The sequence below is a fragment of the Indicator indicator genome, chromosome 12, assembly GCF_027791375.1.
Source record: "Indicator indicator isolate 239-I01 chromosome 12, UM_Iind_1.1, whole genome shotgun sequence".
Lineage (NCBI taxonomy): Eukaryota > Metazoa > Chordata > Aves > Piciformes > Indicatoridae > Indicator > Indicator indicator.
Window position 1 is genome coordinate 9914009 of NC_072021.1, and position 20568 is coordinate 9934576.

Consider the following 20568-nt stretch of genomic DNA (forward strand, 5'->3'; position numbering starts at 1 on the left):
AAAAATATAATGTGCTGGTGTAAGGAGAATTTATCTGGCTTCACCTTCCTCTTCACTCAAAGTTTTGAAAAAAGTGTACCACAGTTCTAATAAAACTTCAGGGTTATAGCGCTAATACAATAACTCCAGGGGTGTTCTCATGCTGATGTTACAAATATTAATACATGTGAAATAATTGCAGTCTTGGAATGTGAAAAACAATTGCTTCTATTGCACCTCTTCTCTACACAAATCTGTATGCTTTCATCAAACTCTTTCCTTGTACACTAGGAAAAAATGCATCTGCAGGATTATCTTTTTCCCTGGCCTATTTTTTTGCAGTAGTCATGAGAAGATCCTCTTCCTGACATTTCTCCTTTGTTTAAAAAAAAAAATAAAGAAAAGCTATTTAGTACAACAGTAACATTTGTGGAAAACATCTGCTTTCCCTCAAAGTCTTTTTTTTTTTTTTTTTTTTTTTTTTTTTTTTTGTGGTCAGGAAATTAAATCCACACTCAAAACCCCCTTTAATCTAGAAATCCAAAGAAAGTTCATCTGATTTATGCTGGCATATATTTACACAAAGTTTGTATATGTAGGTTTAGGACACTGCGTAAGCAATGTCCCATGGAACTGTCAGACTCATTCCTGTTTATTCATAGCGTACAGGAATGAGGCATCTTTACTTCTGCAGCTTCTGTCATTGTAAACCCTGATTACTGCTTTCTGCCATAACTTCTTGTTATTTTCTTGCTGTCATCAGCAGTCAACAGCCCATCCATCACTGTTGCTTTGATGATTGCCAGAGCCTCTGAATCAGGACCACACTGTCAGCTTGACATCCTGCTTGTTCAATAACCTTTCCACTGCAGTAAAGTTTTCTAGCAGCTCCAGTGCCAAGGGGATAAGCTATTCTTTGGAGATAATAAGCATGCAGATGAAAAAAAAGTCCTATCTTACCTGTTTATTTTTGGTTTGGTTGGTTTTTCTTTTATTCTTGTCTGTTTTGATTTGTCTTTTTGGTCATTCTGATTTCTCTCCTATGCTTTTGTTGTTGCTCTGACAAAATCTCTTATCAAGGAATATATTTTGGAAGAACCAAGCATGATTTTGTGCACTTCAGCTGACTACAGTTAGCAGGAGAGCTTTGCACCCTCAGTATTAGGTCTGATTTCTCAGTAAATATCAGCAAAATGGTGCTGCGAATGCTAACTCTCCTGAGTTCTCTTTAATTTTCATCTAAGTAGTTTTAAACAGCATGTTTTAACAGTAGATTTGGTCTCAGATATTCCCATATGTGCAAACTCCCCCTACGCACATACACCTATACACATAAAACCATTGAGTTATATGCATCAAGCAGGAGAAAGCAAGTCAGGGTCAAGGCATGAAAGGAGCTCATGCAGAGGTAACCATGCCATGTTCCCTGGCATGGTTTAGCTCTTGGAGTGGTTATGTGTCCTTGCATATCTGGGATTTCCTTGGTGAAGGAAGGCCTTGAACACCATCTCTTTACCATGTGTATTAAAACCTGGGATATGCAGGCAGGCTCAGAGGGTTTCCATTTTATCACTTATAGTTGTCTTTCATGACATTCTTTGATGTCAAAAATCCCAAACAAAACAAAACAGATACTTATGTTTTACTATAAAAAGTGTCCTTTTTCTTCTACCCAATACATACTTGTACTCTTGACAGTCTTATCTAGAATTGCTTTTTCTTGTACTCAAAGGCTTGTACTATTAAATTGGCTAAACATCTCAGAGCATAGGATCCTGCAAAACATCTGGTTCAAGGGCACCTTCCCTTGTTGCATATTTGTTTTATTTCCCATTGGTGTGGTCCAGGATTGTTAAAGCAACACAAAGTTCCTATTGTGATATTTGGAGAATGATGTTGTCACAAAAGATTTGTGTATTCCCCACTGTAGCACAGGTCTTCCTCATTGTAGTCAGTCTGACACACAACAAGGAGGCTTACCATTTTCCTTCCTTCACAGAAATCAGCTAATACACATAAAAAGTGAGGAGACTTGAACATCTGCTTAGAGATGACAATAAACAAAAGTTATACTGGGATAAAGCTTTGCTTTCTACTTTCCATTATGAAAAAATCATTATGTTTTCACAAAAAAACAGGAGGCTGTCACTCTCCTCATAGTTACAGTCATGGACTGCATTGTCACTAGTAGACCAAATACAGTTTATAGTTTCCCAGGTACAGCTGCAAAAGGAAATAAAAAGTCCTCCAAAGTAACATAAAATGTTAAAGAAACTAATAAGCAGCTTCTGTACAATCTTGAAGGGAGCATTTTAACCAGCATAAAGATGAAAATGTCTCAAAAATAGGAGAAAAACTGTTTTGGAATTGAGCTTCAACCCAAATGTTGAGAGACACTGAATTATAGAAAGTGCTAATGAGTATAATTTGATGCAACTATCACAAAAGAATATGTTCAATATCTCTATGACAGAAAGTGCACCAGAAAATAAAGGGAGGACTGCACTTCGTTACTGGAAAAGTGAGCAGGCATCATTATCTGCAGCCAATCAGCACCCCAACTGCCAGCAAGAGGTCTGCTTTTGGCCGTGGCATCTGCACATGTCAGGAATTCATCAGCTCCTTTCAGGAAGTTTATGACTAACTCTCTCATTATTTGGTAAGATAAATTCAATTTTTGGTAAATCGATGTATTTCAAACACATGAAAATGACAAAAACAAACAAACCAACCAACCCAACAAAATAAAACAACCAATCAAAAAAACCAACACAACCCAAGCTGCAATAAATTTAAATGTGATCCAGGATCATGGATGTCAGTTTTCAGTAAAGATAAATGTCAGACTCTTTCAATCCTAGTTTTAAACTGGTGTGTCCAATGTTGCCTAAATCTTCTGTTGTTCTATGAGGAAAACTCCCCAAATAGTTCAGATGCTCTTTTTATAGGCATGCAAAACATTCCCAAAAGGAAAGTGTTACACATTCCTGCAGCAGAGTTCTACACAGGCTCAAATAGTAGGGTTGATGATAGAAGTAATGATATGAAGACAACCTCCCCCACCACAGAAAACCAGCCTTTCATCCAAGCTTGGCTTTGTGTGCAAGCAGAGCTATGTGACTACCAAAAGAAGGGAATTCCAAGAAGAGAGAAGAAATTAAATCAGGAGGAAAATGGATATCTCCAGTGTATCTTCTTGTCTGAACTTTCCTGGTTCTTTTTAATATCATTGTTGGATTAAATGCCTCATGGGCCAAGGATAGGCTGCCCACTTGGAATACAAATTGCTCTCAGAAAAATCGGAAAGACAGAAGGGGACTACCTTTTGTGAAAGAAGACAAGAAGACTTAATTATTGCCCATTCTCAAGCATTCAAAGGTCATGCTCAAGCTCTAAATAATATGAGACTGGCTTGAAACTCACCAGATTGAATGAAAGGTTAGATTTATTATATTTACTGCTTGATTCCTGAGTCTGGTAGTAAGGAGGCATTTGTGTTACATTTTCAAATTTCCCAGTGACCATTAGGGTTGAACCTTGTGGCTGTGATTTTTTCTTTCGAAAAAGAGAAGCTGAGATTGGCACTGAGTCACTTGTTTCTGGGGGTAAATTTCTAGAGCTAAACCATAAACCACTGCAGGAATCAATGAGATACTGACAGTTGTCAGCACCAGATTTACTAAAGAGTGGCAGCAATCAGACTTCAGCTTTATAGTTATAAATAATGCAAAGTGCAATTTCAAAGCAAGGAGGACTTAGGGCAAGAAAGGCTTTTGTCAGATTTGTGTTCTCATTTCCCTATGGCTCTCTCCCACTGCCCATATGGCTACATTTCCAAGTGCCTATGTTAAACTTTTCTACTGGTCACAGAATTTTTAGCGTAGTTTGAAGAAGAGTGTTCTCCTCTATCAGTAAGATGTTCTTTTCCAGGTGTCTTTTGCTGAGGAATTTTTGCAGTCTGAAAGTTCGTGTCTACAGAAGTTACCTTACAGAAGATGTTTTCTGTAACATAAATGCTACCATAGACTTATGAGTTTAAACTTAATTTGGTATCTAGTAATCCAATAATTATGACATTTCACAGCCTCTAGGACAGAAGGCTGCCCTGACAGAATAATGTTTTTTTCCATCCCCTTTTCTGTTCCCTCTGATGAGATGCAACCCAGAGTCCTGAGGGGATGGGCTGATGTAGTTACTTGCAAAGCCACTCTTGAAAAGTCACAGCAGTCAGATGAAGTCCCTGGTGTCTGGGAAAAGGGAACCATTGCACCCATTTTTAAAAAGGATAGAAAGAAGGACATGAGGAACTATTGACCCATCAGCCTCACCTCTGTGCCTAGGGAAGATCATGGAACAGATCTTCGTAGCAGCTATATTAAGATACCTGGAGGATAGGGAGGTGATTTGAGGCATCCAGCATGGCTCCTACCTGACCAACCTAATAGCCTTCTATCATGAAGAGACTACATCAGTGTAAGATCTACAAATGCCATATAGCAGACTTCCATAAACCTTTGACACAATCCCCCACAATATCCTTCTTTCTAAGTTGGAGAGATATGGATTTAATGGGTGGACTGTTCAGTGGATGATGAATTGGTTGGATGGTTAAATCCAGTGGTAATAATCAATGGCATCTGCAAACTTGTCGAGGATGCACTGAATCTCTCTGTCTGTATCATTGACGAAGATATTGAACAGCACTGGTCCCAGTACAGACCCTTGAGCAGCATCACTTTTCACCTGTCTCCATCTGGACATTGAGCCGTTGACCACTACTCTTTGCATGCAGTCATCCAACCAATTCCTTATTCACTGAACAGTCTACCCATCAAATCCATATCTCTCCAGTTTAGAAAGAAGGATGTTGTGGGGATCTGTGTCAAAGGCTTTACAAAAGTCCAAACAGATGACATCTTTTGGCCTTCTCTTGTCCATTGATGTAGTTACACCATTGTAGAAAGCCACTAGGCTGGTCAGGCTATCTCTTTTCAGGGGTTTGCAAGTCAGGAAGTACCACCTCACTCCTAGCTCCAAAGCTTATGCTAGATCAAAGCAAGGACAACTAAGGGGTAATAGGAGTTTCTTTGTCTCTAGCAAGACATGCTTCTTGCTCTCAGTCACACATAGAGGATGGCAAAACCATGAAGCTTCAGCAGATGGCTGTCCAAATGCAGACAGCAGAGGCTGGGACTTGCAAGCTGACAGGTCTTTGTTATGGGCTGCTTTTCTCTTATTTCTCAGTAAGTGCCAGGAGTGAAACTGCAGCCTTAAATTGATTGATATTTTGCCATCACCTTGAGGAAACTAAAACTTTCACCTGCAGAGTCTGAGACTTTCCTTCTGTACTAATGTGTGCAGAGAAGACAAGGGCAGGCTTCCTGGGGAACCAAAGTGAAGAAAAGATTTCTATCAAAAAAATCCAACCACCAACATTCATTTCATAAAGCTTATATTAGCCTCCTGCTTCATACCCCATCCAAGGGAAAGACAAAGCAGTGACTACTGCCTGTTTAATGTTGCTAGTTTAGAACTGAAATAACTTTTTGTTACAAGTAAGTGCCTTTAGGCAAGGATTTTTATAGTGGTAAGAGCATATTTGGGCTATCTTTTGAGTAGATCAGACAAAATTAGGATAATCTTGCAAGGATCCTGACCCTAGTTATTTGGTATTATGAAAGACTTTAACACTATTTTTTTCCTTCTCTTCTAACAAATATTTAATATTTTGTATTGCATCACAGTTACTGTATGAGCACTGTAGATGACCTTGTATTTCTCTTCATTAAGACCACCGATCATATTTGACTGTAACTTTTTGAGATCAATAAATGTTTAATGTGTTCACTTCTCAGTCTAATTTTATGTGACACCTTGCTGAGCCAGCAAAAGGAATGGAGGACAGATGGGGATATGCAGTGATATTCAAGAGGTATTTATATACACCAGCTATGGATTTGTGGTATGTTTGCCAGGATTACTAAGCTGTTTTCTCATCAGTAAGTCCTCTAAGTACCTGCCCATAAAATGAAGAAAGGGTCATCTTGCCGTTGAAATGCAGAACTAGGTTTCAATAGATCAGGTTTTAGGTCCTATCCAAGCCATGGACTTTAACTGTGACCTTGGACAGATTACTTATTTTCCCTGCCTCTCACTCCCTTGTAAGATAAAGAAGGGATAATAACACCTTACAGGTGAGAAGGGATATGTCAGCATTCATGTGGCACTCATGCTGCTATTCAGCTCAGGGTTCGACCTCTGCCTTGAGCTAAGATGGGATCAATCAAATTGTGTTTCACCAGCAGTTTGCTGCAAAGTGAATTTCTTGCTCTTCTAATATTTAGACAGTCACAGGTGATGACTGCTCCCAAAATAATCACTCTGTACCCTGCTAGACCTGAAGACGTTTGTTCATCCTGTCTTTGGTGCAGTCCCTTCTCTTTTCCCAAGCTGGATTCTGCCTTCATCTAAGTAATTTCAGAAGCAGAAAGCTTTCTAGATACCCAGCCTTGCCACATAGTCAGTAGCAGGACTTAATTTCATCTGTGTAAGAAAGCACAGGTGGAAGAGAAAGAAGACTCTGGATAAAGAATTTGTTGGGGTTTTTTCTCTTTGATGTGTATAATCCATTTCTAATGATTACATAATTCAGCCTGCTATGGGGCATTAAGTATGTGCTTATCTGTGCAGCAGTTAGCCAAGGTAGCCATCAAGCACCTAACTCAGCTATGTTTTGTTAACAGTGAAGATTTAATTGTCTTCCAGAACACACAGGATGCCCAGAAGTTTGCTATTTAAAAGATTACAAAAAGGCCTTTGTATAATTGTGGTGTGTTACACACAATCACTGGGATGCATTTGATGCTGCGGTGTGGTTCTTTGCCATTTACAGATGTTGTGGGCTCATCTATCTCCCCTTTACACAATCATCTTTCTGATCTCATGCATCTGGCAGAGGACTTGTTTAGTGTCAGTACACAGAGGGCATGGAAGAGACCTAGAAAGGTCATAGTTGTGCCTTTCTCTCCCTTTCTTCCCCCACACTTGAAGAATTGTTTCTTTTTCCCCGGACATGCTCCAAGAGACATTTCGGTAATATTAGCAAAATTTCGCAACAGTGCCAGAATCCTAAACCCCCCAGCACATGATAGCTACGTGGTACAAAACACAGGGAAACCCTACCTTTGTCATATGCCATTGCCTATCAGTGATGGTCAAATGCAATGATAAAGCAAAGAATATCATGTTATTTTTTCTGCATTTAAAATCCCAGAAAGCATCCAAGGCAACAGGAAACATGCTGCTCTGGGCCTGTGAACAAAGTAATTGCCATCTCCTCTCCACCACAAATGTCAAACCACTCTGGGTACTCATCAAGCCAGCCCTCATGCTGCCTGAGGTGGTAGTAATTAGAATCACCAAAGTTGGCTTTCTCTTAATGCCAGAAAAAGAAATTAAAAAAACCCACAAAAGTCATACTGAATCTGCCAACTAGCCTTTGAATGTAAATACACGGAGAATTCCCAACAGACATGGGATCAGTGCAAAGAACAGCACTGGAATTACTGAAGATAACTAGTAAATTATTAAAAAAGAATAATAGGAACCAGTCCTGTCTGTTTTATCTCAGATGTGACCATCTTTTGTTTTGGAGAAACAAACAATCTGAAAATGAAAGCACAGATAATAAAAGACACATTGGACCAGAAACAGGCATTATTCTTTTAAGTTGTGTCAAGTGTATTTTATCCTGAAATGGGAACCATGATAGATAATTGTTTGTTAGTGGCAGCTTAAGTTTTCAAATTAGAATCAAAATCTCATTTTATTTGATACATAAAGGATAACAGAGAGCTTAAAGCTGTCCTACGGCACTGCTGTGGTCTAGAGTGCCTCAGGGGAAGACTTTACAAAATGGCCTTAAAATTTAAAAGAGAAATATTCCCACAGAGAGGTTTTTTTTACATCGAAGAGGACAAAAGGTATGTTGAAATTGTTCAGATTTACAGAATGCAGTGTAAAAGAAAAGGTCATGAAAACTAAATATGAGCTAACAGGCAGAGCTTACCAAGGGTGAACTAGATGTTTGTTCAGTTCCAGTCTGTGCCAGGACTCTCAGAGGGGCAATCCCTACACCCTTTTGTGTTTCTGAAGCTGTAACACCTAACAGTGACCTTACTACTTGCATGTACACTGCACAATGATGAAATTGTTAATGGTATTAGTGAAAAAAAAAACAAAAAATCAAAACTGCTTCTTCCGAACAACTACCCTTCAACATCAGCCTGTGCATTACAAAAGGAGACACAGCACGCACACTGCATCAGGCCCCTTCTAGCCTCTTCAGTAAATTTGTGACTGGAAAAGGCTCTGCCCTCAGCTGTGAGGAAGTTACCTCAGTTAAGTGTGGAAGAATTGAGATAAGAAAGCTCTGTGTGCATGCTGTGTCCCCTGAGGGAGAAGGACTGATTCACATAAGAGGATTAGAGAAACGACTTCAAGCGAATTGATGTGGGTTACATTCCTCTTTATATTAATCTTTGCATTAAAGTCCTAATTTCAGCTCCCAGTGAGAATTCATGGGTGAGATTGGCGTTTCTTGAAACTCTGTACTCCAAAGTGACAAACATTTATCAACCTGTAAAGATCTTAGTGCTATGATAGGTATGTCTTGTAGTTGCCAGCAGATCCAGAGAGGTGATTCTGCCACTTTCATAGAGTCATAGAATATTAGAATCAACAAGATTGGAAAAGACCTCAGAGATCATCAATCCAACCTATCACCCAGCACCTCATGACTAACTAAACCATGGCTTCAAGTGCCACGTCCAATCCTTTTTTGAACACCTCCAGAGACGGTGACTCCACCACCTCCCTGGGCAGCACATTCCAATGGCAGATCACTCTTTCTGTGAAGAACTTTCTCCTCACCTTGCTCTGCTGAGACCTCGAGGACCTGGAGTGTTGCGTACAGGTCTGGAGCCCTCAATACAGGAAGGACACGGACCTGATGGAGAGGGTCGAGGACCATGAAAATGATCAGGGGGTTGGAGCACCTCTGCTACAAGGACAGGCTGAGGGAGCTGGGGGTGTTCAGCTTGGAGAAGAGAAGGCTCTGGAGAGACCTAATAGCAGCCTGCCAGTACCTGAAGGGGACCTACAGGAAGGATGGGGAGCAACTGTTTGCAAAGGCCTGCAGGGACAGGATGAGGGACAATGGCTTCAAACTAGAGCAGAGCAGATTTAGATTGGATAGCAGGAAGAAGTTCTTTACTATGACGGGGGTGGAGCACTGGAACAGGTTGCTCAGGGAGGTGGTTAAGGTCCCATCCCTGGAGATATTCAAGATGAAGCCCTGGACAGCCTGGTCTAGTTGGGGATGTCCCTGCTGACTGCGGGGGGGGTCAGACTGGATGAGCTCTGGAGCTCCCTTACCGCCTGGACCATTCTATGAGTTTATGATTCTATAAGACTAAAGAAAAGTTTGACATGAGGTCCCAAAGTTCCTGATGAAAAATCATTATTCTTTAATGGCTGATTCCTTTGGTCCAGAACTTGCTGCGGTTATAATTTCAGACTCCCTAGTACAAGAAAGATCCTGACAGACTGGAGCGAGTCAATGGACAGGCCACTGAGATAGCTAGGGCCTGGAGCAGGTGGTGTAGGAAAAGAGGATGAGGGCTGGCTTTGTCCTGCCTGGAGGAGAGATGACTCAGGGAGATCTTACTGCTGTCTGCAACTGCCTAATGGAAAGGTGCAGAGAAGACAGACACAGGCTCCTAGTGGTGTGCAGTGACAGGGGCAGAGGCCAACACACCAAACATGAAATTTGGGAAATTCCTCTTTGATGTAAAGAACCATGACAATGATGAAATATTGGAATAAGTAGTCTGGAGAGGTTATGGAACATCCACCCTTCAAAGGATCTAAAAGTCAACCAGAGCTGAGCAGCCTACTCTAATCAGGCCTGCACTGAGCAGTAGGTTGGAGTCAATGACCTCCACAAGTCCCTTCCATCTTAAATTAATCTGAGTTTATGAGTCAGATCAACAAGAGGTTTTCATTAGCTTATTCAAGGGCTTGTATTTTCCACACTGTCTTTCTGAACTGACAGCAGAGAGGGAAGCCTTCCTTGTTCCTAGCTTTGGCTAAAGTGGGTGCTATCATCACCTGCTTGGGTCTTCATATTCCTGAGAAATACCCAGACAACACTGAGGCAGAAGGAAGGGACTGAATGAAAGCACCATTGTTGATGCTTAAATCCAACATTTGGAGCATAAATACCTTTTTTTGTTGTTGTTGTTGTGGTATGCTCCTTAAAGCTGTGGGGTCTTTTTGTTTGTTTGTTTGTTTGTTTTAAATGAAATGTCTTTGGAGGTCTTGGGAAATAATGCTTCTTGTTTCATCTGCAGCTGCTGGTTCAGACCCTTAGGAGAAGCAGAGAAAGAGATTAAGGCCATTTGGTGCAACCACAACAAAATAACAAATTATAAAAGCTGTACCCTGCCCAAGTATGCTTCTTCTGAAGTGGGAGGGAGATATATTAATAAGGTAAATGGGAGTAAATAGGTCCTGAGAGCATTTCACCTGGGTTTTTATTTGAGAATTAAGCATTACTCTGTTTTTCAGATTAATCTTGGTGCTTTATCTCATTCTGCACTGGCAAACTTGCAACTGAACAAAACGTTTATATAGCAGAATAATTCACATGACTGTTTTCCCTCCTGTATGAACCTACTTCTTTGTTCTTTTTCTCCACATTCCCCATACACATTTGCCAGCCCAAATTGTGTTTGTTACATAAGCTGTCAAGCTACCTGTGTAATGGTGTGTTAGGGATTTAGCTAGAGAAATAAATTCCCTTGGTGTGTAAGATTAGAACAGCATGCGTATATGATGGATTTGTGGACTGAAAACTCAATCAATTTTCGTTTGATTATGAAGGCAAGGTTAAATGTGAGCAATATTTGCAGAAGTATGGGCCTAACTATTCCAAAACCCATGAACTTTGATATCTCTGCAAAAGTGTTTTCAGTGTAGCAAGGTCTCATTAAAATTAGTATATCACCCCTCTCTTCTTCCATTAAGCAATTAGAATTGCTAAATACTTCAGTAATTATCTTTCCTAGCCTCACTTATTTTTCACAAGTCCAAATCTTCTGGATGCCCTCACAAGAAGAGTGCTTCCAGGTTCATGTGCACTTTCTGGAGAGCAAAGAGAGCAAGACTAAACTCTCATTAATGCAATGACCAGGTGTTGGCACACAGAGGGAAACTGCAGCATCCCTCGGAGTGCTCCATGCTCTGCTGTCTAGTCTGGATGTGACAAAAACTTCGGCTGGTGAAAGAGGCTATGCAGTAGCACTGAGCCTGAAGCTCACTGGAAATGCCTTTATATTTCATGGTGTTTCCAGCCTCAGAAGCAAGTCAGCTGGGGTGGTCTCATAAGGCTAAATTCCCTATGAGTCTGCTAATGAACTGACTCAAATCAGAGGAGTCTGAATCAGCTTTCACTGTAGAAAGAAATAGAGATGGATAGCTTATTTTAGAGAGGCCCTTTCAAATAACCAGTAGCCATGAATCCAGTCTGCTGACTATTGCTAATCAAGCTGCTTTCTGCTAAGTATTTACCTCTAAACAATGGTGTGCATTTTTCTGTTAGAGAGGAACAGTATCACTGAAATGGATTTCAAACATTTTCCACATAAGGCAATAAATACAAAAGTGGTTATAAACTGACAACAGTCTTTACTGCATGTACTTTTGTTAATGATAAAAAGAGCAATGAAAAGATGTAAACCTAAGTCTTCTTCCTGCAGACCTTTCACCCTGGATTTCTATGGGAATTAGACACACAAACACAGCATTGAACCTCTGGGCTGTTGGAATAAAAGCCAACACCATTTGCAGTTGCACTTCCAACCATGTCACTCAGGGGAGTCAGTGCAGTATTTTTTGATCTGCTTTTGTGGTGTGAGGAATTATTTGTAAACTGGAATTGAACATTGACAGCTTCAAAATTTCTGCCCACTGTGAAAACTGGTTTTCCTCATTATCTATATTCTGTGATGGTAGAGATTTCAGTCTCCCCTACTTGTCAGAAAGTTTGGTCATCTGCAGAGAGGGAAAGGCATAACGCATACTGCAGCAGTGAGCATTTACTGTAGTTTTATGTCATAGAGCTTTGTGGTTTGAAACACGACCTATTGGCCTTGGAGGCTTCACACTACAGATTGTGCCCAGGTAAAGCAGCTTTGTTAAACACAGTATTTTATCTGAGAACCTGTAATTTGTGCCTCCTACAGCTGTTCTACCATGTGGCATAAGTGTTAAGTGCCAAAGGAGCAAAGCCTGCACTGAAACAACAGCCTGTCCTCTGGCACCAGTGGGTGCAAGAGATTCAAGTTGCTTCAAGTTGTTACACACCTAGGAAATTCTAAAAGCATGTGTGATGTCTCAGGCACTGGCTATTGCAAGAGAGGCTAAACCAGATTTTCCAGCTTGTTTCTGATTGAACACTAAAAGGGAGCTTAATACATGACTTGAAGCTTCAACATCATCAAAAGTGAAGATACAAAAATACCACCTTGAGCATCCAAAGATCTAAAACTCCACCCTCATCATTACTATGGTTTCTCTTCATTACTAGGAAGCCTGAGACCTAGTTGCTACTATGAACTAGTCAAACTTTAAGAAATGTGAAATCTCAACAGCTATTCAAGATGTTAACTTAAAAATCACAAGAAATTGACCAGGATATTATCAGTCTCTTCTTGTCACTGTTACATTCTGAGGCCAGTGTTGGTCTCTTCTCCCAAGTAAATAGCAATGGAATAAGAAGAAATGGGCTTTAAGCTGTGCCAGGGGAGGTCTAGATTGGATTTCTGGAAATATTTCTTTAGGGAAAGAGTGGTCAGGCATTGGAACTGGCTGCCCAGGAAGGTGGTGGAGTCACCATCCCCATAGGTGTTCAAGAAGTGTATAGATGTGATGCTTCAGGTATGTCCTGGTCTTGATACTTGGGTTGCAGTTGGACTCAATGATCTTAAAGGTCTTTTCCAACATTAGTGATTCTATGATTCCAGAAAGAGTGTTAAAATTCAAGGACTTATCAGCAGTGACACTTGACAGCACACCAGGGTTGTTGAATACTCATGTTTTTGAATAGTATGACACAGGTTGGAGAGACAGGTTATGTTTTGTTTAAGAAATAAGATCACTATTAGGATGAGCTTTCTCATGTTTATCAGAAGGTTTCTAAACCCCTGAGAATTAAAGGCAGAGCTATTGCTGGAATTATCAGGCTCTTCTCCTTATTGTTTGTTTTACTATAAGAAAGCAAACTCACAGTTCAAGCTAAAATTGCAAGTGAAAAATGCCTCCCGTTTATTTAACCAAAGGTATTGCTTCTGTTACTGGTAACATTATAATCCTTTTTATTTCCCAGTGAGTATAGTTCATAGTTTTTTTCAGGGAAAAATGTTTTTCTGAAGTGAAAATAAAACCCAAAGGGAAAATTCCACCTTTTTATTTCTTAAACAAATAATAATAATAAAAAAGAGAAAAGCCCAGACTCTACCCTTCTTGCAAATTTTCTTTGAAACAACCCAATGAATTCCAATGGCTTAATGGTTCAAACTGAGAACAAACATATACCAAATGACTCTTTTGAACAAACAAGTAAAACATAGAGCTACAATGATAACATAAGGTTACTGGGGCACTTTGTACTTACCAGAGCTTTACCCTTTCTTACCTGATGGACTCCTAACCAGCTTTGACTTTTCATTGACTTTCCTCACCTTTAATTTAAGACTACATTGACTTTTCCTGTCACTTTAATCCATTTCTAGCACTAAATTTCTGCACAGCTAGCTATAATGCTGCTCAGTATTGATTATACTCTTTCCTCTTGATAATATTTTGTAACAAAAAATGAAAAATAATTAAAGAAGCTTCCTAGTGCTTTGCTGGTTTTTAATAGTTAATAATTCCATGGGTATTTTTTATTTTTTACTTTTTATGTTTTCTTCAGTGTTTCATTGCTTATTTAACACAGGTCAGTGTGTTGGACAAGAGGAAGGTGTGATGAGGTGGCTATATAAATCTTACTTGATCCCTGGCATTCACCATAAATGACAGCTGCGTGAGAGGAAATCCTTACCAAGTCTTGGTGTTGGATTTCAGGAAGCTGAAATCTAGATCTACAGCTAATGCCCAAGCATCTTCCAAGCACAGTCACTGTAAAAAGAGGGGATGGCAAAGAGGAATGGAAGCTGCCTCGTTCTCAGGACTTCACAGGTGTATAACCCACCAACAGAGAAACACAACACCCCAGGGTTCATACTTAAGACAGTATGAGCAGCCTCCTCTAATGACCACCTACAAACTCCTCAGGGGCACAGCTACTCTACAGAATTGAGACCTGTCCATATGTAAGGTTTGCACAGACAGTGCCTGGAAAGCCAGGACTAATTTCTCCATGCCCATGCCCTTGCCCTAAAATGCTGGCAATCTTTCCTTTTCATGCAGCTCTCCCTTGCACGGAATGTGGGGGTTTGTACCAAGGTACTCAGTAGGGAGTCACCTCCATTACAATAATCCAGGACTGATTAAAAGGTGGTTCTGTATTACAGGAGAATTGGAATTACAGAAGTGAAAAGACGAAATAAAATGTAGTAGCCTACAGGCAAATACTGTATGGAATAACACTGTGTTAGCTAAGACTTAAAATACTCTGGGGAAATTTAGAAGTTGCTTGAAGAATTATACAAGGAAAGATAAAATATTTTTTCTATCCTTGGGATTTAAACTTGAATTTTTTGTTCCATGACAGGATGTATCCTCTTACCACTTAGTGGACCATAGAAAGAAAGCTTCACTTTTCTTGTTTCTAGTAAAAAAAAGCTAGTCATGCCTGCAGCCCAGGATCAGTAATGTGCCTGACTGGGTAGGTCCTCAATGTATTTTTTTGGTATAGAGAAGAAGGGACATATCCCTGATAAATGTATATTTTTTTTTTCAACCAAAACTATTCTATGATGAAGACTAGTACTGTGCTCATTCCTGTCTGTCAGCTCCTTGACAACTATGTCATAACTACACAGGCTCACTCCCTTGCTTGGACATTATACATGAGATATAACACAGGACAGCAAATCTCTTCTCCCATGAGACTTCTCTCTCTCCCAAGACAAAAAGGCACACCTTTGATTGCCTTCAAAGTCAGCCTGATTAAGTGGACACATCATTAAAAAAAAATTAATTATGGAGTTTAAAGAAAATTAAGATGATGTATTTCAATGCACACTTCTAGGAACAGCTTAAACAAAACCCCAGGTTTTGTTGTTTTGTTTTATTTTATTTCTCCTTGTGTCTTGTGTTTGGTAACATTTTTTTCAAGGATGGACCTTCTCATGGTGTTTAATGCAACCCATTCCACACAGGTAAGTGCTAAATGGTCTACATGATTGTGTGTTTATTCCTGGGCAGAGCATTAAAGTACAGACACAAAACCCCGAAAGCCTGGTTTGTGTAATGGACATGGTGTGTGGACATCAGGTGTGATATCAGAAAAATCACTCTAATTTTCCCCATCATGTTCCCTCTCCTGTCCTTGGCTGTCCAGTCCTGCTAGAGCAGAGCCTTATGAGAGCCAAGACCATCTCTTCCCATAGATAGCTGTGCCTGCTACAAACTCTATGTGCTAGAAGAATACAAATTAACAACATTAAGCTGCTGTTGAAAAGCCTTATAGACTCACATCTTTCATACAATATTGAAGCCTATACAGTTCTTAAGCCTCTCTGTCACACTTAATACCAGTTTTCAGCCATATCTTTGCAATTGAAACTCAGTGGGGGACTAATGGATGACCAACTATTTTCTGCTAATGTACAGTAGAAACGAGTGTGCCTGATCAATTCTTAAAAACACTCACAGTGATGAAAGTACTCAGAGAAAGTCGAAATGCTATTCTTTTTCAGAGAACATTTTTTTTTAATGAGCCCTGATTCTACATTAAATTCTGTAAGTGCAGTTTAAAGGGCAGAGGGAGTTGTTAAATTTCATTTCACATTCACACTCTTCTCCCATTAGCACTCCTGTGGAATTGTTACTGCTGCTCATACATATTGAGGGCGAATGCACCCCTTTGCAGGCAGAGTACATCTCGTCTGCTCATTCCCAGCCATTTCCCAGATGCCTGTAATTGTGATAGCATTGAAGCCCACAGGATTGTCCATTTATGCCCTTACCATTTTTTCTCGCTTCCTACGAAAGAGCTGCTTTTGCAAAAACCATCTCTGTGGCAGAGAAGGGCTAGATGCAACATCCTCAGGAGCTCATCAGCAGTTTCTGCTGCTCCTTCAAAGTGCACCACATCCTTCAAAGCACAATACATCCTTCAAAACATTTCTAGCACTTGCCTGTCAGCAAATAAGAAAGCAGGGCAGGAGCCAAGAGTTAAAGACCCAGGTTGCACACTGCTGCTGGAAGGCACACCAGTTCCAAGTGTTTTGACATCAGAACACAGAGCATGCAGCAGCACAGTTGGTGAGACAAAGCTAGAGAAGAGTGCAAGCCATGGGGTAAAATACCTCTGATGCCACCAGGAGTGGCATTTCTAACTTTTGTTCTTTCATTTCTTTTCACAGGTTTGTTTGTTTGTTTGGTTGGTTGGTTGGTTGTTGTTGTTGTTGGAGGGTTTTTGTTTTGCTTTGTTGTTGTTTGGTTCTTTGTTGTTGTTGTTTAATCGAAAAACAGCCCCCAAAACTGTAGTGAAAAGCAGATATGTTTCATATCAACATTACACCTGGGAAAATTCTGAATCTGCAGTAGTAAGCATGTGAAAACTCTTCTGCTGCACTTCCATTCCAGCCACTCTTCCCAGTGGGCTGCTCTCCAATGCTTCTTCTGCTGCACTGCATTCATGCTAGACAGTGACTGTCTGACATAAAGTCCAAGCAGTGAGAAGTTGAAGGAGGCAATTAAGCAAATGGATGTCTCTAATTCCTTTCTTGCTTAAACTTTATGTGCTCAGATGGGAAATTTTGTTAGTTGAAAGAGATTATCAGCAACCCTGAAAATATGAAAGAGTACCTTAATCTGGAGGCAGCTCAGGTAGTAGTTGTGAAAGTCCTAAATCACCTTAATACAAAGTAAATAAATAGTGGTTCTTGATATGGATCAATATGTGATGTCTGGAATAGCTTTGGTTCTTTGTTTTTGTTAAGTCCCTGTTATCACTGTGCTTACATTGGAATCATACAGAAAAATTAAAAAAAAAAAAGGAACAAAAGATGGTTCATTACACCATCATTTTCAACAAACATGGAGCAAAATGCAGTTTCTTTCTGAGGAGCTTTTATTTAATCACACAGGTTGAAGAGGAATGAGAAGGATTGTAAGCAGAAAGGATATGTGATAAATATCATTCTGGCATTGAAATTTGAATAGGTTACTAGTGGAAGCATTGCTGAAAAAGAGACAAACAGGACAACTATAAGAGAGAGACTGAAGAGTATGAAAAAGGAAGGAGAGCATATCTGCTATGGCTGATTGGAGCATGCTAGGTTTTATAACAGAGGAGAAAATGCTCAGAGCTAAAATAGTTTGCTATAACTTCTTGACAGTGGTAAGAGTGACTCCAGACATACACAGTCATTGTTGCTTAGACCACCATTTTCTGCCATGAACAGGACTTGGAGATCTTGTTTGGCCGTTCTCTGGAGACAACAAATTACTGCTGTGATGTCTCACATTAAGTGGACAATCATATCCTCAGTTGTATATCCAACTCTCATAATAACGTTTCAGACAGGAGAACACAGGATGGTGTCTATGACTACAGTCACAGTAAAGGACTATTCCATTATTACTACTGACAGATTTGTGCCTTAACTGTTTCCAGTTTGAATAATTATAAACATTTCTGTCACTGTGCATAATGTTGCACTTGGACTCTTTGTTGGTGCTGAATGAGGAAAGTTTAGCTTTGCATTTTCCTGTTTCATAGTTTCTGCTCTAGAAAGTCTTGAGCTTCCACAAACTCTTTATCCTCAGGATCTGTTCAGTGTGTTACATTTTGGTTGTGGACAGCAAAAAAAGAGCGTGCTCTTTGGGGAATGAAGAACTATATAATTTACTAGCTGCAAAATGACTACATTAAAATTTAGAGGAAGGTTGATATACGTAAAATTTTAGTGCTAGCTAGTAAAGCCAGGCACTTGCCCATGTGAACTGAACTCCACCAAAAACCAGTCAGATGTGGAAAACACACCACTTACACAACACTTTTCTGTTTCACAGGAGTTCCAAGAATGACTTAGAGATAGCAATTTTGGGGGTTTTTTTGGTCAATTTTCTTACTGTAATTCTCCAGACAATCAAAAGTTAATAATAGCAAAGAAGTCTATAAATTGCCTCTGAATTTCTCAGCCCTGGCCTCTTTATATTTCTCCAGCAATCCCCCCCAGCCAATCAGTGTTCTGAAAACAACTTTGTGCCAAGATAATATCCCTGAAGATCAGACTAGATGGGGATGAAGATGAAATATATAATTTACATTCATATACATAGTGGGAACATTAAAGATCTAGCTCCTTATATGAATATTCATAACTGCAGGTAAATATTTGCTTTAAATTAATTTTCAGTCTACCAAATTTAGATAACATTTTGTTAGTTTTTATAAGCCACTGCATTACTTTTGCCCTAGTGTTTTGTTAGAGCAAATTGTGCAGCAGAAAGCAGAGACCATTGCACTGTCTCTAGGTTTTGCTAAAGATGTGTAGTTAAATTCTTTCACCTGAAACACAAGGTCTGCTGCCGCTAACAAATTCAAACTTCTCTTCCTTTCCATTCCTGCCCTACCCTTTACTACTCACATACCAGGCTACCATTCTCAGGTGGATGGTAGGTACTACCTGACTTTCCTCTTAAATCTCCTTTTTTGCAACTTCCTCATTTTCTCTCTCATTAAGGATCATTATTTTGAACTAACTCCTTCTTTCATCATGACTCTGCACTTCACTGCTCCTTTTCCTAAAACTTAATGAAATATTTCCCCATCCTTTCAATTATTTGGACAATAATACCCTCATCAGACCTGGTCCTGGATGCTGAATCTTTTTTTTCCAGCCCTCATGTGTTGCCTCCATCCAGCTTTCACATCTCTACTACTCAGCATAGCTTTCTTGGTGGACCATGTCTCTTTTCTGTTCAATTATTTTCCAAGACCAACAATTACTCTTAATCTTCTGGTCTTTATCTCCACCTCAGCCTAAACCTCAGAACTGACTCTGCATCCCATTCAAATTATTCTGTCACCCATTCATTATATTTTATATTGTCCCTGACCATAAAACTGTTCCCCAAAATTCCCTAATGTATTCGGGTCTGTGTTCCCATCTTACTCAAAGCACTCTGAAAGACTATTTTTTTTCCTTTTTTTTCCTTATGAAGGCCACACTATTAACTCCTCCCCAGCTAATGAAAAGGATGGTCAGGTTATTTAACAAGCACAGCTGAGTTGCCTTTGATAGGAGGCAACTAAGCTAAATTATACCAGCAGATAAACTGGCCACAATACAAGTTAATTTATTCATTTAGGGTTTCTTACTGTGCTTTGATTTATCTGTGTTTTATCTTCTGGAATTTCAGCTGCAAAGGGCAAGAATTGTCTTTATCACTACTGAATACTGCTGCTATATACTCAGTTCTTTCAAGTCAGTAAATAATGAGATACTCTTGAAGTTCTTAGTGGGTGTTGTGTTTTATACCTTATCTGATTTCAGTGGGAGGTTTACCTGACTAAGATCTTCTGGAATACCTCCATAAAGCAGAATAATTTCTTGTTCACCCTACCAGGTAAGAAACACCAACTTAATACATCAATCCATTATTACATAGTTATGTATTATCCATAGCCAAAAGCCCCTAATAATAAATTCTATTCTCCTTAGGATGATAAAGTAGAAAACTAATGTGAACCTGTTGCAAATAAAACTAAATTCCCTAAAAAGCAGTATCTCTTTACAACTCAATAACACAGTGCCTTTTCCAGCTGTCAATCCAGAAACTCAGCACCACTTGGTATTGCATACTTTACTGTGTTCTAACAAATCTGTTAATAAAATGAGCCCTACAGCTGTGGGACTGAGGACTGTGGCGTGAGTAAACACCACATCGAGCTCTGTGTCTAGTTCTGCATGGCAAGTGAGGCTGCACTGCTAAGGCCAAAGGCAGAACTGAAGTTGTTTTGTGAAGAAGCAGTTAGGCATGCATTTTGAAGTGCAGTCTCTTGGTTCTGCCAACAGGTAAGAGTTCAATTCAGTTGAGAGGACAAAAATAGAGGCACTGCAGCAAGACCTGACTCTTTCTGTCCCCTGCTTCTGCAGTAACCATTGCAAGGTATGCAGAAGAGGAAGATTTAATACATCCTGTTAAGGAATTTGGGAATTAGCTGTCTGAAGGAGAGGCACATCCCTTCTCTCTACAGGCAATGGCTGTGTGATATGGCAAGTTAGTTTTTAATTACCTGATATAACTTTAGGGATTTAGCATTACTGGGTAACACACCACTACAAA